General features: G+C 45.1%; 1 protein-coding gene across 3 annotated transcripts in view; it reads right to left on the bottom strand.

Annotated features, from left to right (window-relative positions):
- The window catches only part of Stox2 (storkhead box 2), a 208,395-nt gene that overhangs the window by 137,081 nt on the left and 49,591 nt on the right, over positions 1-21,723 (bottom strand). The window contains exon 1 of one of the 3 annotated variants that reach the window (XM_051182391.1): positions 13,115-13,390. The exons of 1 other annotated variant lie outside the window; for it this stretch is intronic. The gene's annotated coding sequence lies outside the window, so the exon portion shown is untranslated. Of the gene's footprint in view, positions 1-13,110; positions 13,391-21,723 lie in introns of those variants that run through there. One more of the 3 variants, XM_051182394.1, reaches the window with a different exon arrangement.

A 21,723-nucleotide genomic window follows, 5' to 3' on the forward strand; every position in this document is an offset into this window, starting at 1 on the left:
AGGAATGGAGGGAGGGAGGGAGAGAGGAAGGGAGGGAGAGAGGAAGGGAGGGAGAGAGGGAGGGAGGGAGAGAGGGAGGGAGGGAGGAAGGAAGGAAGGAAGGAAGGAAGGAAGGAAGGGAAAAAATACAGTGGAACAAAATCACATCATAAGATACATGTAAAATATGGGTTTATATTTGGGTCCCCTTTATAGGACACCTCATTTGCATATACACATATTCTCAAATCTGATATCTAAGACCCTTCTGGTGGTAAGCACCTTTTTGCTTTGTTTTGTCTTGGCAACTATTTTTGATAGGGTGAATGTGTGCTGGTATGTGTGTGTGCGTGCGTGCGTGTGTATGTGTGTGTGTGTGTGTGTGTGTGTGTGTGTGTTTATATTTATATTTCTTCTTCTTACCTACAGTACATTGATAATAACAACAGAACCTACCTACTCTTGGGTGGGTTTCTAGGGAAATGAGTTGAATTTTCATATACCTGGTGTGTAGAACAATTCCTGGAACACAATGAGTACTGTCAAGTCTTAACTGTTTTTATCAGGTAGGAAGGTGATAATGTACATAAAGTACACATAGTTTTAAAAGCCAGTAACTTTTATGTTTAGAAAAGATCTGAAAGTTTCAAAACGAAAATTGTTAGAGAAACACTAGTGAAAATTTTTAAACTTGAAGCTAGAGAGCAATTAGAGGAAAAACGATGACATCAAATAACTCAAAAAAAAAGTGTTAGTTTCAGAAACACTAATAAAAAATATTTTAAACTTGAAGCTGCAGAGCAACTAGAGGAAAAACAATGACATCAAATAACTCAAACCCTTCAGTACCTGGGCCTGTGGCACTTGCACAATAAACCTGATCTAACAAGCTGAAGCTACCCCTGTCTACACCCACCCTGTCCACCATCGTCCTCCTCTTCATAAATCAGTTAAAATGCCTCAGGAAAGCAAGTGTTCTTAAGTCAGATGCCCTGCAGCTGGGAAGGCGGAAGTACCCCCATTATCACATGGGGGAGCAGGATCTTTGGGCAGGTTCTAAGGTTGGGGGGCAGCATTCCTTTCTCACTAGTGATAATAAGATTCTTGGAGGCTCCACCAAAAGAAAGTGAAAAGCAGCAAGCTCGCTCTTAGGCATCTAAGGACCAGGTATGCAGTCAGCTGACATTTCTGAAATCAGGTGGGTATCTGTTGGCTGAAATCACATAAGAGTGTGGCCATTAGGGATGAAGAAGACGAGCCAAGGGCACCATCATTGTCTCTTTCATCAAAAACAACTAAATTGACATGGGAAGTCAGTGGCCACCGCCTGGGTCTGCCAGCACCCGGTTGTATCCTCTACATCTACCTGGATCTGCTGGGAATGGCAGGATCAATGAATCCAAGACGATCTTGAGTGATCTCTGGTAACCACTAACGTCACCCCTTGGTAGTCAACTCCCTTCTCCATTTTCCTGAAGCATAAACTACAGCGCATTCCTCACTGGTTTGAACTTTAATAACCCCTGATCAAGTGGGTCAGTAGCAAAAGCCCTGACCACCACGCAAAACCCTCCCTTGTCTCTGCCCTGCTTCCCCATGAGTATCTCTTGCCCTCAAGCCTCTACTTCATTCGGGCATGCTGTTTCTTCCCTCCCCTTATGACCTCCTTTATTCCTCTCCTGTTCCAAACTCCAGCATCCACCTCGCCCGCCCCCCCCCATCACTCTCTCTTCTTTGAGAAGCTGTTCTTTGCATCCTTTTATTCCTTCTACCACATTCCCACAGCCTTCTACACTTAAATTTGCCAGCCCCATTTCTGGATTCTCACAATGCCTTTGGACACTGCTGCCATGGCCTTTTATTAATCTATATTAAAATATTTATGGCTCCAAACAGGCTGTAAGTTCATTTAGTGGCAATAACAATGCCGTTTTGTTCACAGGACCTGGTGCCCTCCATGTGTAGAATGTATTTGTTTGGTGCAAGTGTTCATTCAGCTTTGATAGCCTCTGTCCACTTCATGAACCAAAAGGTTGGTAAACCCATGACCCCACCCATCCCAGCCACTTTTCAAAGCTAGTAACCAGGAGAAAAGAGAACCAGTTGTCAGTCTTCAAAGTGAGATATAAACTGTCCCCTTCCTCTTCATTCAGTGACATTTCCATGGTATGTGAAGCTCAACTAGGAATTACACACATGGGGGGTGGGCAGGGGTACACACATAGGTTATAGCTTCAAGTAGCAGAGGTGTGTGTGTGTGTGTGTGTGTGTTGAAACCCACCAGGACAAATGGGCATAACACGATGGTAGCGCTATGCCTGAGGACTCTCTGGAGGTTGGGGCAGTTGTGGAACGTACAAGTAGCAGCTCTAGGCTAGGATCTTCAGGGCTTGTGGTGATGATGACAGTCTTCCCAGGTGAACTGGTAGCTGAAGAATACATTCTCTGACATAGGTGTAGAGGCAAGACAGGCATTGTTGCTATGATGGGAAAGAAGCGTCCACCATAGAAGGGACAGAAAGTGGGGAAACGCCACGTGGCTTAGATAGGTTTTAAAATGGTCCATTTTCTAGGGCAGTTAATGTGAGGGATAATGAGACAGATGCTGGAAGAGGGACTAGCGGGATCCAGGGAACCAGGCTTTGCTTGGGTCCTGTAGCAGCCAGTGTCCTCCAAAGAGGGGTTTACAGACCACATATGCGGTTGCCGTGTAGTAAAGGGAGGCGCCAGGGGTTGACTCTGTTTCAAAAACAGTAACTGTTCCACTCTTTCTGGGGAAACGCAATACATATTACAGAGCCAAATGAACTGAAAACTCCTGCAGTAAAGAACACGTGGTTCTCCATATTCTGAAACTCCTCGTTGGGAAAGAGGCGAGGGGAGAGGGGAGAGAGAGGATGGGGAAGGTATGAGAGTGTAAACACTCGGTAAGGGACGGACGGCACAGTTAAAGCTAGAAGTGAGCAGCCCTTTTCTTCACCAGAGCTCAGTGGGGTTTCTGTGAACATCTGTCAAGAACATTCCCTGCATGCTCAGGTACATAGATCTCAGTAAGACCAAGGGATATGGGGACAGTCTGGACGAAAGTCGACTAAGATGACAGATCTCTAGACTCTGCCTGCGTGCATACACGTCTTGGTACCGAATAATCCAAAATCAAGCCGTGCCTGGTTTTGAACAGTTATCTTCTAAGTCAGGTAAGCCTGGTTCTTGTTTTGAGATTCTGGAAATCTGAGCCAATCATTGCACCTCACTCGTGGAAATGCGGTGAGTTCAAAGGGCACAGTAATTAACTGGAATGCTCTACACTGAGGGGATCTATGGCTTTCAGCACTGAGAATCTCCATTCACCCAGGTTGTTCACTGTACACATGTGCAAGTGCTTTACAGATGTTTCCAATCCATCCACGTGGGCAGTTTCAGGCTCAGAAAACATGACCTCCTTCAAGACACTGCTTAGTGAACACTTAGTCACCGGGCTCTGGGGCCAAATGGCATCCGGGAATTTGTGTTTCCTGAGGGGTCACAGAAGCCTCATCTAAAAAGAGGGCTGGTGTGGTAAGCATCAATGTTGACATATTTCTCCCCTGCAGAGTGTCTCAGAACCTTTGCAGTAATAGTCGTTGGAACTTTCTGGGGCAGGGTGACAGCCATTTGTATGCACTCCTATCCTGATCAGATACTGTAGGTGGCTGGCTTATGTCAGTCTGTTTTTTTATAGCTAGAAGAAAACACCTAAGTTTGGAGAACTTGTTCAGGGAAAGGGTTCATTTACCTTACAGTTCTGAAGCGGCACCAGCTCCGACTGCAAACCCCTGACTATATGGCATCACATTGGAAGCATGACAGTGACAACACAGGGTGAAACAGGAAGCCAGCGAGCAGGAGGAGCGAGTCCTGCTCCCTTGGCAACTCATCTCAGACCAGTATCAATCCCCTCTGGGGGTGGTATGCTGTAAGTTAATGGGAATTCTCTTTGGGTCCACTCTGCTGTTTCCCTTACAGCACCATCAGAGCATGCCTGTAAAGACCCACTGGGACCCATTTCACAGATGGGGAGGCTGACGCTCCAAGAGTAAATACCATGCACATGATGAGAAGACAGTAAGCAAAAACTGGGGTCCAAAGCCAGATGACCCTAACCCCAAAATCCACATCCACCACACCCTGCCCAAATGACTGGCTACTTCAAGGAGTTTTTATGTTGCATTTTTGGGGGAATGGGAGGGTTGGGACAGGGTTTCAAGTAACCTGAACTGGCCTCTAACTCACACCAGATCCTAATCTTGTACCGGAATGTCTAGTTCCATCAGATGCTGGGAATCAAATCCAGGTTTTTTTGCTTGCTAGTCAAGAGCTTGACCAAATGCACTACAACCCCAGCCCCTACTTTGAAGGGGTCTTTGCTGTCCCCATACTGTTCACTAACTAGCATTGTCACATGCTGAGAGTGACACAATGCTGTCTTTATGCTCCATCTGCTTGGGTACCAACAAACTCCCTGTCTCCTGATGGGAAACTCAGGCAAGTAGAGTGTCCAGGCAGGAAGACGGTGGGCTGAAAGGCCGTTGCCTGCCCCAAAATATTAAGACAGTGAGTCAGTCCCCTCCTCCCTGGGAGTTCTTCACGCTCCTTGAAATTTGTCCGGGTACTGGTGGGGTTTTGCCTGGTTAATTAGAAATCTCTGGAAGAGAGACCATTTTCAGTTGTGGGATGATCTGGGGCAGTAGAGAGAAATTTTGCTTTGAACGCCCCCCCCCCTTCATAGAACGGCTTTCATAGGGGATTAGCACACCGTAACAACAAATTAAAACATCCGTTTCTTAAAACAGGAGATCACCTTAGCATGATGAACATGGCTGCAAAAATACGACCCTGTTTCAGACAACTAACGGTGGCGGGAACAAGCCTGGCAAAGACCCATCTTCTACCTGAGGAGCCTGGGATGGCTATGAAATCGTTTGCTTTTCCTACCAAGTGTCTGATAGGTTCGCCCAGTTCCTCTGGGGATTATTATAAAGGTGTCAGACCCTATCAAAAACTTGATGGCAGCCACACATTATCAAATAAATAAAGAGAACACTCCTTTATCCCGCCTTTGAAGTTTCCTTGAGTTGCTTGGAATAGCGTCCTTCTGCCAAGTCTCCTGTCTCCTGCATAATGAGATACTTTCTAATTAGCATATCACAAATATTCCTGGTCTTAGTTTTCATCACCACCCCGATACATTTTTAAATGTTTCCTTTATTAGGCCACTGAGCTTTTCCCCACCCGGCAAGGAGGTGTGAGAATGAGAACAGTGTCAGCTCAAAGGCCCCCTTTTTATCACTTTTCTCTCCCCCCACTCCCCTGCCTGCCTCTCGGTAGCAGGCCACATGGAATGCTGGGAAGGTCACCGGAATGAAAGCCAGAGTCCTGGATTTGAGTTTTGCCTGTGCCACTAATTAGTTGTGTCATTTTAGGCAAATTACTTCACCTTTAAGGTCTCTGGGTCATTTTTTGTATAATGACGAGGTCTGGCTGAATGGAAGATCCCCCACAGCTTCAAACACTAGGATTCCATTTGTGAAGCTTGAATAATTCCTTGTGTCTTTATTCAAATGCTGGAACGAGTTATTTATCTCTGATTGGAAAATGCAGTGAACTACCAACCAAAATGGGTACAGACGTCAGCAAATAGGAATGTGGTTTTAAAGAGACACCGATATTTAATTGCAGAATTATAGACTCTCCTTAAACAGCCAACGGCTTCCACAGTATCACAACGCATACACCATTACATACAGTAGCGGCTTTACTAACTTTAATACATGAATGCACAGCAAATGAACACACACGTGCACACACTGAGACTTGGACTAATCACGCTGGGTAAGTATATGACATAAGGAAGAGGAATTCTGGAATATCAAAAGGGTTTTAGAGTCTTTAAAAAAAATGTGATCAACTTAATAAAATAATTTGGATTATCCTAGAGACACCTGAGCTTTAGGATTTGGCTGGCAATATCACTGTCATAAAAATGTGGAAATCAATCATGGTTTTAAATCGTGAGGACCTGGGATAAGGGCCAAGCCAGTAGAATGGGTCTTGCCATTTAGTTTAACTGGCCTGTCTGAAAAGAAGGAAGGAGGTATCCTTTTAAGGCCTTTGACCCTCCAGACCTGCCATCCCATCCTCACTGTGGCCATGCCAACAGTGACAAGTGGACATCTACCATGTCACATCTTCTGTAAGGATGTGTGTGCTGGGTGAGGGGGCGCCTGCATGCTTATCTGTTCATAAGTGTGTACATGTATGTATACGTGAAGGTGTGCATGCACATTCGTATGGAGGCCAGTGAGCAATCTTGGGTTCCATCCCTCAGGCACAATTAGAATATATATCTTAAATATATATTAATCTTAAATATATATTAAAATAATATATATTATTATGTAATATAAATGTATTGTATATTATATAACATATATTGTATCTGATATATACAGTGTTGTATACAATGCTCTGAAATGATACACATATATAAAACATATATTGTATATTATATATGTCACATAATATATTATATATTATTGTTATATTATATATAATATAAATGTAGAGAGAGAGAGAGAGAGAGAGTCCTTTGCTGATCCTAGAGCTGAGCCAGCAACTAAGCTACCTCCCTTCCTCAGCCCTGGGTGGCAAGCATTCAACACCTCTCCTGGCTTTTTTTAATTGTGTCTTTGGGGAACTCAGGTCCAAGACAACCGCTTTACTACCATCTGAGCTATCCCTCCCTCACCACACCATCTCTTTGGGCTCCAGGTCTCCCTGGCCTCCCAGGCTACTCAGCATCCTCTTGGCAAACCTGTACCGCCCATTTCTGGGCTCTCTGACTGTGAGCAGCTAGCCTCTGAGTCTGAGCCGCTTGTCACTGCACTCCCGCTTGTCACTGCACTCCCAGCTCTGTCTCCACTGTGCCTGCTCTCTCTGCAGGGAGGTACTTAGGTCACATTGTGGTCCCAGGACCAAGAACATTCATTCCATGGCTCTGGACTGGAATGAACTAGAAAGAGTGAGTCAATGAGCAAGAAGCTGTGAGATTTCAGGATGCTCCTGCCACACCCCCACCTTCCTGAACAACTACAGTGCCGGCAGAAGGAAAGGTAACATAGTTACCAAATTGCAATTAAAGGGCAGATTTTCATCTCACAGAGCAAAGACTGGGAAAAGTGAGCACCCGATCTACATAGGTGGGGAGCAAAAGGGAGTTGCCTACATTTTTTTTCTTTCCCGAAGAGCATCAAGAATCATGAAGTTTTACAAGAAGCTGGCAGTGCTGTATACAATACTCTGAAATGACACACAGGTCAAGAGATCAGATCACTGTGCAGTCATAAGATGCCGTAACAACTATATCTAGACACATGGAGGAACAAAATACAACAAAAGCAGACTACAAATAACACAGAGGACATTGTCATCATTCCTAAGATTGTATATTTGAGGGTATTTAGGCATATAGATAGATACCACAGAAAAGACTAGAAGGTATCTGAATTGTGAACAAAGTGACCCTTTTTCCTTCCCTTCTCTTCCCTCTGCACTTCCTCCCTTCCCCTCCCCCACCCTGACCCCCTCTCCTCCCTTCCTCTCCCCCACCCTGACCCCCCTCCTCCCTTCCCCTCCCCCACCCTGACCCCCCTCCTCCCTTCCTCTCCCCCCACCGCCCCCCTCCTCCCTTCCTCTCCCCCACCCTGACCCCCCTCCTCCCTTCCTCTCCCCCACCCTGACCCCCCTCCTCCCTTCCTCTCCCCCCACCGCCCCCCTCCTCCCTTCCTCTCCCCCACCCTGACCCCCCTCCTCCCTTCCTCTCCCCCACCCTGACCCCCCTCTCCTCCCTTCCTCTCCCCCACCCTGACCCCCCCTCCTCCCTTCCTCTCCCCCACCCTGAACCCCCTCTCCTCCCTTCCTCTCCCCCCACCGCCCCCTCCTCCCTTCCTCTCCCCCACCCCTGACCCCCCTCTCCTCCCTTCCTCTCCCCCACCCTGACCCCCCTCCTCCCTTCCTCTCCCCCCATCCTGACTCCCCTCCTCCCTTCCTCTCCCCCACCGCCCCCCTCCTCCCTTCCTCTCCCCCACCCCTGACCCCCCTCTCCTCCCTTCCTCTCCCCCACCCTGACCCCCCTCCTCCCTTCCCCTCCCCCACCCTGACCCCCCCTCCTCCCTTCCTCTCCCCCACCCTGACCCCCCCTCTCCTCCCTTCCTCTCCCCCACCCTGACCCCCCTCCTCCCTTCCTCTCCCCCCACCCCTGACCCCCCTCTCCTCCCTTCCTCTCCCCCCACCCTGACCCCTCTCCTCCCTTCCTCTCCCCCACCCTGACCCCCCTCTCCTCCCTTCCTCTCCCCCCACCCTGACCCCCCTCTCCCCCACCCTGACCCCTCTCCTCCCTTCCTCTCCCCCCACCGCCCCCTTCCTCCCTTCTTTCTTTTTGTTTATCTGCATTTTCCATTTTTTTTTTTTCCTACCATGAACATGAACTGCCTGGATAACTTTTTTAAGTCTCCTCTGAATGAGTAAATAGCCCATTTATAAATATTAAACAGTACAGGAATGAGGTGGCGAGGATTTGGCCGCGGGCAGTGGTGATGGGAACAGAAAGTAGGAGGAAAGATTGAGAGCAATTACAGAGGAAGCGTTGACAGAGGTGGGCGACTGAGTGAGGAGCTGAACGGGGAAATCTGAAATCCGGGGTTACACCCGAGAGCAGAGGTCACACCACCACAGACAGGGTGATCAGCAGCACAGAGCCAGAAATGCCTGCTTACTCTTGTACCTGAGCTTCTTTGAAGTAGTAACAGATCACTGGAATACCAGAGAGAGGTTAGGGGTAAAAGGTGCTGAAGACTCAGGAGTTGGGTTAGGCAACCCTCCACCAGTCTCCTGGGGAGCCCATACTTCACCTAGATGGTCTCAGCAGGAGGTAGGGACCTCCTGGGAGTATCACTCTACTCCCAGTGCCATGCATGGGTGGCACCCAATGCATAGTTGAGAATTGAGTTACAGAGCCCTCCATGTGAGAACTGACACAGCAATGTGAGATGAGCTATCACCATCCATGGGTGGTGGAGATAGATGGGATTGAACCTGGGAAATACAGACGTGTGCACAAACTACCAATAGCGCAGATGCAAACAGGAAAAGTGCAACTTTCCTGAGACCAAGGAAGGGACCACAAAACAGAAGTGGATGCCACAATAACACTGTGGAAGACAACTAGAGAAGACAGGGCCAAGAAAATGGTTTAGTGATGTCACGGATGCCCACAGGCAAGAGAGAATGTTTTGAGGAGAATGGTAAGGTAAGGATAAGCATTCTCTAGCTTAATGCCCAGAGGTTTAAACAAAAATGAGATGGCTGCCAGCAAGACTAGGCTTTTAAGTGATGTGGTGAAGAGAAAAAGGCATCAGAGAGGGCAAACGTTAGTTTTCCATCGTTAGGGCAAATATATCTGAGGCATACAACTGTGAGGAAGGACACTTATTTTGGCTCCAACTTGCAGGGTTTCCATGTCATACTTTTTTGGTCCTTGATTGCTCTGGAGCCTATGGTGAAGCAAACAGAGCATCATGGCAGCGAATGTACTTAGTAAAATAAATAAGGTTGGCCCTTCACTGTGGTTAGGAAGCAAAGAAAAGGAGAGGGAGTAACTGGGGTCCTACTACTTTTTTAAGGGTGCAGCCCAATGTCCTAACTTCCTCCCCCAATGCCCTATCTCCTGAACATTCCACCACACCCCAGGAGCACCAGAAACTGATGAGCAAGCCTGTAACTTGCAGGCCTAATCCAAAGAATGACAAGCCAGAACTCAAACAAAGCACTTAATAACAAACCACTAATGGGGTGTGGAGTTTGTAGCAGTGTCTGGCTCGTGCTGGGCTACCATTGAAATACTCAGAGCTACTCTAGAAAGAAGACAACGGTTTATCTGATCTCACTGTCCTCCTAGCCACACAGTTCAGCTTTAATTACACCCTCCTGTCACTTCGTGACACTCCATGTCATCCACCACCACCTCCTCCCTCAGAGGACACAGAGCAACTTCAGGACTTCCCATGGCACATTCTTGATAATGTCAGTCCGATGGGCCATTTTCACTGTCAATGTGACAGGACTTAGAATCACCATGGAAACACACCTCTGGGTTTGTCAATGAGGGTATTTCTAGATAGTTCTAATTAAGAAGTGGCCCACCCTGAGTGTGGGCGGCACCATTCCTAGGCTGAAGAAAAAGGTGGAAAGGAGCTGAGCATCGATCTGACCAGCTAAGCTAGTGCCCCCTCTTTTGCTGCCATGCCTTGCCCATCATGATGGTCGGTCTCCCCGTGAACTACACACTGAAATCCACCCTTCCTCCCTTCAGTTGCTTCATGTCAGGGATTTTGTCACGGTGTCTATAAAAGTGAAAGATGAGTCTAAAGAGAATAATACAACAGCCGTTAACACACCTATGGGATGACTTTTAAACAGACATTGATGCAAATGCAGACTCTCCAAGAAACATCCTAGCGCAATCTTTCACTTTTCCTGTATAGCAAAGGGCCGCATTATTCTTAGGAATAGCTGGGCCCATAGCAGCTAACTGCACCATTAGTCAGGGAGGGACAGATATTGGGGAATACAGGTGGCTTTTAGATGAGGCATTTCCTGGGAGAACCCTGGGCTGTCCTCCAGTTGAGATGAAGACTGGTGTCTCACGACTGTGGTGGACCCCAGGATTCACTCTCAGGATTTTCCCATGGGGTATATCACTGTGGCTAAATTCTCCTGAAGCTTGTCAGGGAGACCCAGCATAGCCAAGGATAGGCCCCTGGACGGGTAGTAAACTGAGCTAAGCTGCTGCAGAGTGTCACTGGTATGTCTATGACATGCTGAAAGATCCCTATTAAAGCTGCAGCAACAGACAGCTCAAAATGTCCCATGTCACTTCAAACAGAACTGGGGAATCCGTTGAAAGGACAGAATTATTTGTTCCCTGCCCACCCACTTTCAGATAAATTGACAACATCCCTCATGGTGCCTTTCCAACCCTACCTTCCTCTGAGTAAAATCTTGATTGCTTCAAGTGTATTTTGCAGTAGAAGCCAACCATGCTTATTTAACACCTTCCCTCTACACTTCTCTGCTTCTTTTCAATAAAGATTGATTTGTTTGCTTGTTTGTTGTATATACAGTGTTCTGTCCGCATGTCTGCCTTCAGGCTAGAAGAGGGCACCAGATCTCATTACGGATGGCTGTGAGCCACCATGTGGTTGCTGGGAATTGAACTCAGGACCTCTGGAAGAGCAGCCACCTCGCCAGCCCCCACTTCTGTGCTCCTATATACACTGTTTTAAAACATATTATGAACCCATTCATTATAAACCTTGCAGAAAGATCCCCCCCCCCCCGCACTGAGATGGCTTCAAAATGAATACTGCATAGACAACCATTCCATTGTCTACAATAATGAGCTTGGGTTTCCAAGCCACCTTTACTTTAGGTTACCCTTTCAGCAAGAGAAAGCTCACATGTGGAACTTACATGCATATTTTTTAGGGCACAAGGGTCCATTTAATGTGTTGAAGTAGTAATGTATTCAATAGGATCCAAGTGTCCAGAGAGGCCCCATATACATCTGCACAATCCCCCCAAGTGTATGAACTTGAAGGATCTGCATTGTGCATTAAAGAAAATGAGCGGTTGCCTGAAGCCAGCACACCCTCCCACAGGAGGGATTTGAACTCATAACCGTGGGGGTCACTCCTTTTCAGAATCAAACACTTAAACTAATGTGTGTGATTCAACCTGCCTGCAAACCGCAAGTTGCGGTTATTTCCACCTCTCCGCCTTGTGCCGCAGTCACACCTTCTATGCCAGATTATGGTGTGAAAACTAAGGTGCCAGAAAACACACAGTGGTGAGGCATGTCCTGCTGAAACATTAAGACTCTTGGGCTTCTGAGGGAAGAATGAATGTCTCTGGGGACACATGGTCCCCAGCAGCCAGTCACACTACTGAAGAGCTCAGACTTAATGTTGGCAGGGTAGCCAAGAATTGCCAAGCATTACACCGGGCTCACTCCCTGCTTATAAACAACCTCCAGTATGCACTGGGTGGGAAAGTATGAAGTGACAATTAGCTGGCTGACTTCTGCAACCTGCCATTAATTGCTCTTTTCAAGTTAAAATGGCTCCATTAATTTTATTTGCCAGGCTCTACAGCAAGCTCCTTTCGAAGAAAGTTTCCATTTCTCACCGAGATGTCAAATAATTTACCTAACAGTCCCATTCACACTGGGTCTAACTCTAATTTTATATAAACAGCTTAGATAAATGGGCCTCTTTTATTTACTGCTTTTAAATATACATTCACTTTTTATTTAAAAAAAAAAAAAGTAATAAGCACACTTCCTTGTCCCACCCCCATCCTCTGCTGCCAGGAATCTAGTTTTTCCAGGGTGAATTTATAAATTTGGATCTAATATCTCTGAGCAAACATAAGCCATGATAAACGCAGGCAGGCAATCTAAAAAGTCTTGCATTTCATGTGTCATCTTCAATCTATAGGACTTGACCACACAAAAACTAAGAATTGGCCCAAGTTACAATGTCAGTCAAACACAGAACCAAAAGAAAAGAAAATGCACCTAGTTATTGCTTATGTTTTGCTTATCAAAAGAGCATTCTTTCTCTTGGATACGAAATAGAAAATGGACGACGTGATAAGTTAAGTGACGTATGACAGTTATGCACCAAGTCATTATTACAAACCTAATGTGTTTTGCAGTGACCTTTCCACACATTTCTCAAGCGAGCACAAAAACTCACCAAGAACAAAATGGAATGGGAGAGCAACTTACAAATAATTTTACATTTACAGGGGATTGTGAAAGCAGGAAGGGCCAGTATGTAAAAGCTTATAAGCAGCGATACATGCCACATGAGACATACAAATAACACCTCCTGATCTTCCAGATTTTGGACAAATAACATGTTAGTGCCACTGTCACCGGAAAGAAAGGAAAGAGCTGGGGATTTGTGAAGCATTATATTTAAAATGAGTCTCCTCTGTCTGGCAACTCACCCCAGAGTTCAATATACTCACCCACTCTGCGGTCTGAGTCCGGGGTTTCTGGTTTTTGCAAGCGGTCTGTAAAATGTACAGATGGAAATAATCTAGGGTTTACTTCAAATCCTGAGGACGGCTGCTTTTATTCCCTTGATTTCGTTTGGTGCCAAAGATGCTGTTGCAGTCCAGAGTCACCGCACGCTGATTGCAACTGCTGTCAACATTTTATTACACTCTGCATTTCAGGTTTCCTGGTAGCTAATTGGAACATTCTAGATAGCTGGGCTCAGTGGAGGTTTCAATCCTGTTCCTTTTTCCCTCCCAGGAAAGGCTCTCTTTACACAGCCCAGAGATTCAAAGTTGTTCTTTCCGGAGTGCATTCAAATAAACCCTAATGTAATTGGTTTCTACCTTCACACAGTGTTTCTTCCCTAGTTGCTCGAGCAGTGTTCCCACACTCTCCTGTAGTGGTGAACGGCTTGTCTGAACAAGTATGATAACGCTTGGCCAGGAGATGAAAACCCACACTGAAGTCATTAAAGGGCCTGTAGGGCTGGGTCCTGAATCCACTCTGCAGAGTCCCCACACCCCATCACCTTGACCTAAAAAGCAACACGGAAGGTGTAACCATGAAGACAAGCTCATCTGGCCTTTCCAGGACCTTGAACCACCTGTGTTTTACATAACAAAACAGCCCTTGAACTTGGTTGCCAGACCAAAAGGAAATAGCTCATTTTCCTCTCTCTCTCATTTTCCCCCTCAAACCCTGTGGCCTGGGAATGGCTACGGAGGGCAAGAATCAGCCACACTGACCTGTGGTTCTTTCTTCTCCAGAACAATTCCAGTGTAATTAGTATTGCTGCTTCCTCTCAGTAGGCCCCTGGTTTCATCAGTAAGCCACTTAATTACCTGTCTGGAAGTTTGACCTAAGCTCTAGAAAGTTCTTTGTACTGTGCATATGTTTTTGGAAGAACTGTTTCTCACCTAAATTCCAAATCTCAGGTTCTAATGAGGATGCAGCCTTTGAGTGTCAAGAACTTGGGCTTTCTTCTAGGTATTGCCTATTCAATTTGTAAGTTCATTCATTTTATAGACTTCAATTAATTTATTTTTCCTTATTGGTATAAATCATAAACATTCCACCTCTGAATTCAGAAAACAAAGAATTCATCATAGCTTAAAGAAATGTTCAATCCAAGACAAAGTGGGTGATTGGATTATCCATTGAGGATAACTGTCCTGTCACACTTTGTTTATGATTTAAGAGCAAAGGGAGAGATGCCAATGTGTTCATCTTTTAACTTTCCATTACAGAAATTTCACTAACGAACACATTGGATAGGTTGGGCTGAAGCTAGGGGGAAGAGAAATTGCCAAAATACATGAGGCATTAGGTTCCATCCTTGTTAAAATTACTGCAGAGATACTACTAACAGAAATCATATATAATAAGCATAAATGCTTAGGAATACTTAAGAAAATGCATGTGTTCGGCAGAAATTACATGTATCGGAGAAATGTTAAGAAACAGGAACCCACCAGAAATTCGAGGGGCCTGAGAAAATAACTCATAGGCATAGGATGCAGTGGAAAGAGGCAAAACCATCAAAGGGAACAGCTTCTGTGTCTTGGAGCACAGACAGACAGACAGACAGACAGACAGACAGACAGACAGAAGCACTGTGCAGAGCCCTCCCTAGAGCAACTCCGGAGCTGCTTGCACATTCCCAGGCCAAGGCTCTGATCTCTCCTGCCATGATCCACCTCCAAAAGACCATTCTCTTGTGGTTAGTCACAGCAGGCCCTCCTCGATGTCTCATGCCCATCTCACACTCAAGACGTGTTAACTTCAAAAACCAATGCTGCTTTAATATTCCTTGTTCTTGATATTTTCATTTTGTATAAATGTAGCCAAGGCAAACTTGCTATGTTCCTTCATCGGCCTCTAAGAGCTAGGATTACAGGCAGGAGCCACCACATTTGGTAAATACCGTGTGTGTGTGTGTGTGTGTGTGTGTGTGTGTGTGTGTGTGTGTGTGAGTGTGTGTGTGTGTGTGTGTGTGTGTGTGTGTGTGATATGTAGGTATGCATGCATACCATGTACCAAACAGGTACTCTCAGAGTCCAAAAGACAACATTACACCCTCTGGAACAGGAGTTACAGGCAGTTTTGGAGCCACCATGTGGGTGTTGGGAACTGAAACCTGGTCCTCTGCAAGAGCAGTGAGTGGTCTTAACCACTGATGGATCTATCGCCCCAGCCCTACTAAGATCAACCACCTAAGCTCATATCTTCTTCTGCCAAGTCCTATAAATGACACATCTCTCCAACAGTCCATAATGTTACCCAAGAAGCCACATCTCTTCTTCTCTCTCCCGACAGAGACCAGAGGGTGTGTCTGTGGTAGGCTCAATCTGACTCTCAGTTCTCAAGACCAACCCATTCTCAGGCTGGAGGCCTTCAGCCGTGGCCAGCTCTGCCCTGGGGTCCTACACCAGGTAGCACTGGCTGTTCTTCATTCCCTAATGCCCCAACTTTAATCAAAAGGCTGCCGTTCCCTAATTCCAGCCTTCTTCCAACCCTCAAATAACAGGGCTTTGCCGCAGAGCCTTGTTCCCAAGCTCCTGTTTTGGTAACTGCCCAGTAAATCTGGCTCCTCCTCAGCCTGGGACTCTGGCCAAGTTCCCAACTTGGAACCAAAAGATTCTTCTCCCATCTTCCAGCTCAGTGTTAGGGCCTGCTGCCTCCACGCCCCCCATACCCCCCCACACACACACATACACACTGTGTTCAACACCATACTTACTGTCTAAGGTCTAGAGATGACCAGACCTGCTCCAAGCTGATTGTCAGCTCTCAGTGAAAGCTAAACTTCAACAGGGCCAGAACCAGAGCAGGAAAGCAAGCACTCCATGGGTCCACATGATCCACGGGAACCTGCCACAAGCTCTGGGCTCCTGAGTGTCAGCAGCTACTGGCTTCAGCTTACCTTGGCTCTGAGTTGTCAGCTCTGATTTTTACCCTACTATGTAACTGCTAGGACACTATATACCTTTTTTTCTTTAAAAAGAAATTACTTATTATTAGTATGTGTGAGTATGTGTACATGCACACACATACACACATCATAGCCTTCAAGTGAAGATCAAAGAACAGCTTTGTGGGTTGGGTACCAAATATTGAATTTAGGTCATCAGGTTTGCATAGTAAGGGTCTTTACCCACTGAGATGTCTTACCAGACTGAGGGATGAATTTTTGACATCACTGTGTTGTTTGTCTGGCCTTTGCCTATCCATCCCCAAGTTTCTTACTCACATGCTAGAATTAATCAATTAATTTATTTATTGCAAAAGTTTTCTACTATAGCCAACCAAGCACTAGCCTGTCATAGAGAAGCCAGGGGAGCTGTGTGCCCCTCTAGGAAGACTTCCTCATTGTGATACATGAAACTGGAGCACTTGATATCTTCCCATTAAAAAGAAAGTTTAAAAGTCCATGTTTGGAGGCTGGAGAGATTGCTCAGTGGTTAAGAGCACAGACTGCTCTTCCATGTGTCCTGAATTCAATTCCCAGCAACTACATGGTGGCTCACAGCCATCTATAATGAGATCTCGCACCCTGTTCTGGCGTGCAGACATACATGCAAGAAGAACACTGTATACATAATGAATAAATCTTTATTTTAAAACGTCCCTGTTTGTGTGTATTTGTGTGAATATGCCATGTATATGCCAGTGGTGGCAAGGGACAGAAGAGAGGGATGGATGTCTGGAGATGGAGTCAGACATGGGCTGTGAGCTACCTCGTGTGGGTGATGAGAACCCAACTGCCCTCAGGGAGGACAATCCCTGGCCCCACAATCCTTCCATTTTCTATTCCCTTCTTCTCACTAAACACTCTCCTCTCCTTTTGCTCCAAAACTTACAAGGGAACCTTCTGAACTTTGTGCATGTGTTTCTTTTTCTACATCGTGGTCTTCTGGGGCACACATGCACGGATTGAGATCAATAGAAATCAAAGTAGGAAATTCCTCCAGGTGCCTGTTCCTCCACAGAAACAGCTAATAAAGGAGGGACATCTAATAGAACCAACGTCATCTGAACTCTGGAGCTACTTGGACAGACATTACACCAAGCAGGTAAATGAATAGGAGATGAGGAACAGTGGAATGTTAATCATCCCAGCCCGATGCGCCCCCCCACCCCCCCACCCCCCCCCACCCCACCCACCCCCCGGCACTTCAACTGTGGTCCTGAAGATGGCGCTCTGTTTCCTATGAGGATCCCTGATGCTGGAAGGATCAGAGCACCACGCCTCCAAGCATCTGTGGTTGTTTGTTTTAAGCTGTCTGGAAGCTCCCTGAAGAACAGCACAAAGGGGCTTGTGTTTCTTTAGCTTAGTTCACAAGTCTCCCTGGGTAGAGACAACTACCCAAGAATCCTTTGTCTGGGAAATTTGAAAGTATGTGCATTAGTTTGTGACATCTGGAGCAAGCAATCCAGTATAGGTGAGTGATATCAGAAAGCTGGGAAGAAAAAGCTAGGGTGTGAGACCTTCACATCTTCAAATAAAGGCTGAAAAGCGCCCATATACTGTATTTCCAAGACTCAAAGGCCCACAGAAGTGTTAAAGCCAGGGGATGGGCTCAGACAGTCTCACTATTGGGTGAGTGTCAGGCCATGCACAAGCAAGAACTAAAGGCTAAGGGATGGTGAAGAAAACCTGAGTGCTGAAGGCGCTGCCCAACTCCCATCCCACCCATCCCTGGCATTTGTCTTTACTCCTTCCTTTCGTTTATTCCTTCATAACCCCCTTCTCTCCTCCCTTCTCTTTTGTTTTTCAAATACTTAAGGAAACTTGATTCTGCTGTGCTAAAACTAAATCCAGGTTTTTCCTGTTTTTTGTTTGTTTGTTTGTTTGTTTTTTGGTAAGATTTAAAAATATATATGTAACAATATTGTTCAAGAAAGTAAAACTGGTGTTTTTACAGAAAAAAAAAAAAATCAGTTGCTTACCCTGGTTTTTCACTCACACATGGTGAGGACCCTGAAGATGGAAATGAGTTCCTAAGTTTGCTTTTCTAGCCAGTCAACTATCGCTTCCTTGAAGAAACTCCCCATGGTCAAAACATTCAACTGGACCCTGGGAACTCTCTCAGAATATGCTACATGTCTGAGGGGGAAAAAATTATTATTCATGAATACCAGCAAATATAATTTCTCACATTGAATAGTTTGGGTTGTATCTTTTTTTTTTTAACTTTTTGTATGTATACATGGTCACATGTGTACACACATATATGTGGGTGTTTTTGTACTTGTGGGAAGGCAGAGGCTGACATTGGGAGTCTTCCTCAATAGCTTCCTGGTAGAGTTGCTGGCATAAGAAACAGGGAGCCTCTGACCTCCACCTCCCTAGTGCTGGGATTGTAGGTGCACACAGCCATGTCTAGCTTTTTATATGAACACCAGAATCCAAACTCAGGTCCTCCTGCCTGCACAACAAGGCTTTACTGGGTGGGCTATCTGTCTCCCTAGTACCATGATTTAGGGTTGTTGTTTTTTTTTTTTTTAAGACGATATTGATTTTAGATTAGAAATTAAGGTTGGGTGTAAGAATATTGCATACAAATAAGATTTTAAAAAATAAACAATTTCTTCTCAGAACCTTGTACCTATAGTCTATAAATGTGATTTATATATCAAGATATTAACTCAGAAGAAACAAAATGGAGAACTATGGGGCAGTTAAAATTGAAATTTCTAGAAAAATAACACTCATATACAAAGACAAGAACATGGAATAATGGATTGTGTAGTTCAAGAAGTTATTTTCTCCTGTTAAAATACTCTCTCATGTTATCTTTAGAATAACTACAACCCAGTCAATAAGAAAAATACAATTTTTTTTCTTTTACCAATTTCACTTTGACAATTAAAATCTGAAGCATTTGAGTTAAGTCTGTTGCCAATTTTGGATACAAGTAAAATGAGGGCATTTATGGGGGACCTGTGCACAAAAAAAAAAAAAACTCCTTCCCCGTTAATACTGCAGGCAGCTCTTACCGTTCATTTTCACTGTTTTTGTTTAAACTCTCTCTAAAATTTAAATTTAACAAGTGTGAAAATAACTGACAAGAAGTGTGTGTGTCTGTGTGTGTGTGTGTGTGTGTGTGTGTGTGTGTGTGTGTGTGTTTAATTTGGAACAGAAGAATGCTTTAGCACCAAGTACCAAGTTTGGAAACAACTAAAAATTCTTGGTTTTGAAGTAGAATTTCAAATAAAACACTGAGCAGTACGTCTTGTGGAATTTTTCTTATATGGATGTTTTCACATTTACAGGGAAGATTGTAAATGGGTTTTTCTGTAAATGTGCCCTCTCTAGGTTACTTAAGGCTAAGTATGTGTTTGCTATAAATAGAAGAGAAAGATGTACTGATTATCGCATTCATGAGATTCTCAGTAGTCAATAAGCAAGACACTCCCAGAACACCTTTCCCATAACAATCCGCACAACCCCCCCATCCACCGCCAAGAATTGGAAAAGTAAGATGGTGTTAGCCACTGGTCCCAGATTAATGCCCTGCGATACTGCTGTGTCATTCAGTGTCTAATGGCTTCTGTTGTGTCTTTAACACTTTTTAAAACGGTCAAAATACAACATGAACTCAATGGTATCTTTGCAGATTTTTTGTTATGACATTTTTTTTGTCTTATAAGTCTTTTGCATGTATTCATTTTCTTTTTTGTGTGCTCCCCCTTTTCTTTTTGAGTTTTTCATTTTGTTTTGTATTTTGAAAGAGGGGAGAACAAAAAGTTGGGTGGATAGAGAGATGAGGAGGAGTAGGAGACAGGAAAGACTTGATCAAAGCATTGCATAAAAAAATTTTTTTTAATCAAAAACTAAAACAAATTGTCAAAGTAGTCACAGGTATCAAAATCCTGATGGGGAGAGGGGTAGAGAGAAAGAGAGAGAACATTCCATAATGCTTATATAAAACAGACAATGATAGGTGGAGTGAGAATTCACTTTCAGATCTTTTTGTTGTTGTTTTTTGTTTGTTTGTTTGTTTGTTTTGTTTTTGTTTTTTGACACCAGGTTTCTCTGTAGCTTTGGAGCCTGTCCTGGAACTAACTCTTTAGACCAGGCTGGCCTCAAACTCACAGAGATCCACCTGCCTCTGCCTCCCGAGTGCTGGGACTAAAGGCATGTGCCACCAACACCTGGCCCCAGATCTTTTTTCTTAAAATGTTTACTTTTATCAGATTATACAGACAGGAAAATCTACCTCTATAGCAGCTGAATGAACTGTTTGTGCTTTCCTGTGCTAGGTTTTTTTTTTTTTTTTTTTTTTTTTTGCTTAATTTTTTAAGTTTTTTGCTTGTTTTTAGCAGCAAACCCTCTAGCACTGAGCAATAGCCTGAGCCCCTAAGATAATATCCTATCCATAAACCGTAGGGAGATCAAAATTATTGCACAACAATGTAACTTCCTTGAGGGCCAGAAATTGCACAAATCTGACCCCCACTGCATGTCTAGTTCACAGTATAACGCCTGGTACACAGGAGGCACTTAACACATCTCTGCCACCTATTTAACGCTCTATTTTGATTTTGTCATAATGTGACCAAAAGTGACTTAGGGAAGAAAGAGTTTGTTTGGGCTTGCAGTTCTAGAGGACAGGTCTGTGGCAGTGTTGGGGATGCAGGGCAGCAGGCAGCTGCAGCAGGAGGCTGGGGGACCACATCTTTCACCACAGGCATGAAGCAGAGTGAACCGGAAGTGGATTGAGGCTCTGCCCTCCTAAAGCCAGCCCCTAGTGACATACTTCCTCCTGCAGGGCTGCACCACCCCCCTCCCCACCCCCCAAACCCCAAAAGTACAGCCAAATGAATCAAGTGTTCAAATACAGGAGCCTGTGCGGGGACAATTCTCATTTAAACCGCCACAGTTGATCTTGTTTTGTTTTTGTGGCCTCAGGTAGATCAGGCTAGCCTGGACCATGCTGTGTTCCTGCCTCTCACCTCCCCACTAGTATGATTACAGATGTGCACCTCCACACCCCAGTATCTGTTGATTTTGCAGGATCGCCACCATCAATAATTGTGGTGAGAAGCATTTCAGCTTTGCTATGGCAACAAAAACAACTAGTTTTCCCGACTCCTCTCTGAATTTACATATCTGTTCCAGACACTTTTAGAGATCCAGCTGGAGCACACGTTAGTGGGGGCGGGGGGGGGGGCAGCTTGCCTTATCAGCATAGAGACTGTCTGAATTACCATTTTATGAAGTAGTAGGGACCATTTAGTAAACTGTCACTTGTCGGACTTAATGACAACCTAGAAGAGTGGATTCTGAATTACTGCTCTCTCCTTCTTGGCTGGCAGTAACCAGCTCAAACCGGGTGAGATCTCCCCTTTACAGTTAGGAATCCTCCCAGCACACACTCCGTGGCTGGTGGCATTGGATGCACAGATATGAACACATCCTCTGTGCCTCCTCTCAATCCCTGCTTGAATTCTTTGTGGGCCCCACTTTAAACATCCCTAAGTTCAGAGGCATCAGGAAATCCTGTCTACTAGCATTATACAGTCCCCTGACCCCAAACACCCACTCCACATGTCACTTACTCTTACTCCCTTCCTTT

This window comes from Phodopus roborovskii, unplaced genomic scaffold, assembly GCF_943737965.1.
Source record: "Phodopus roborovskii unplaced genomic scaffold, PHOROB, whole genome shotgun sequence".
NCBI classification, from domain to species: domain Eukaryota; kingdom Metazoa; phylum Chordata; class Mammalia; order Rodentia; family Cricetidae; genus Phodopus; species Phodopus roborovskii.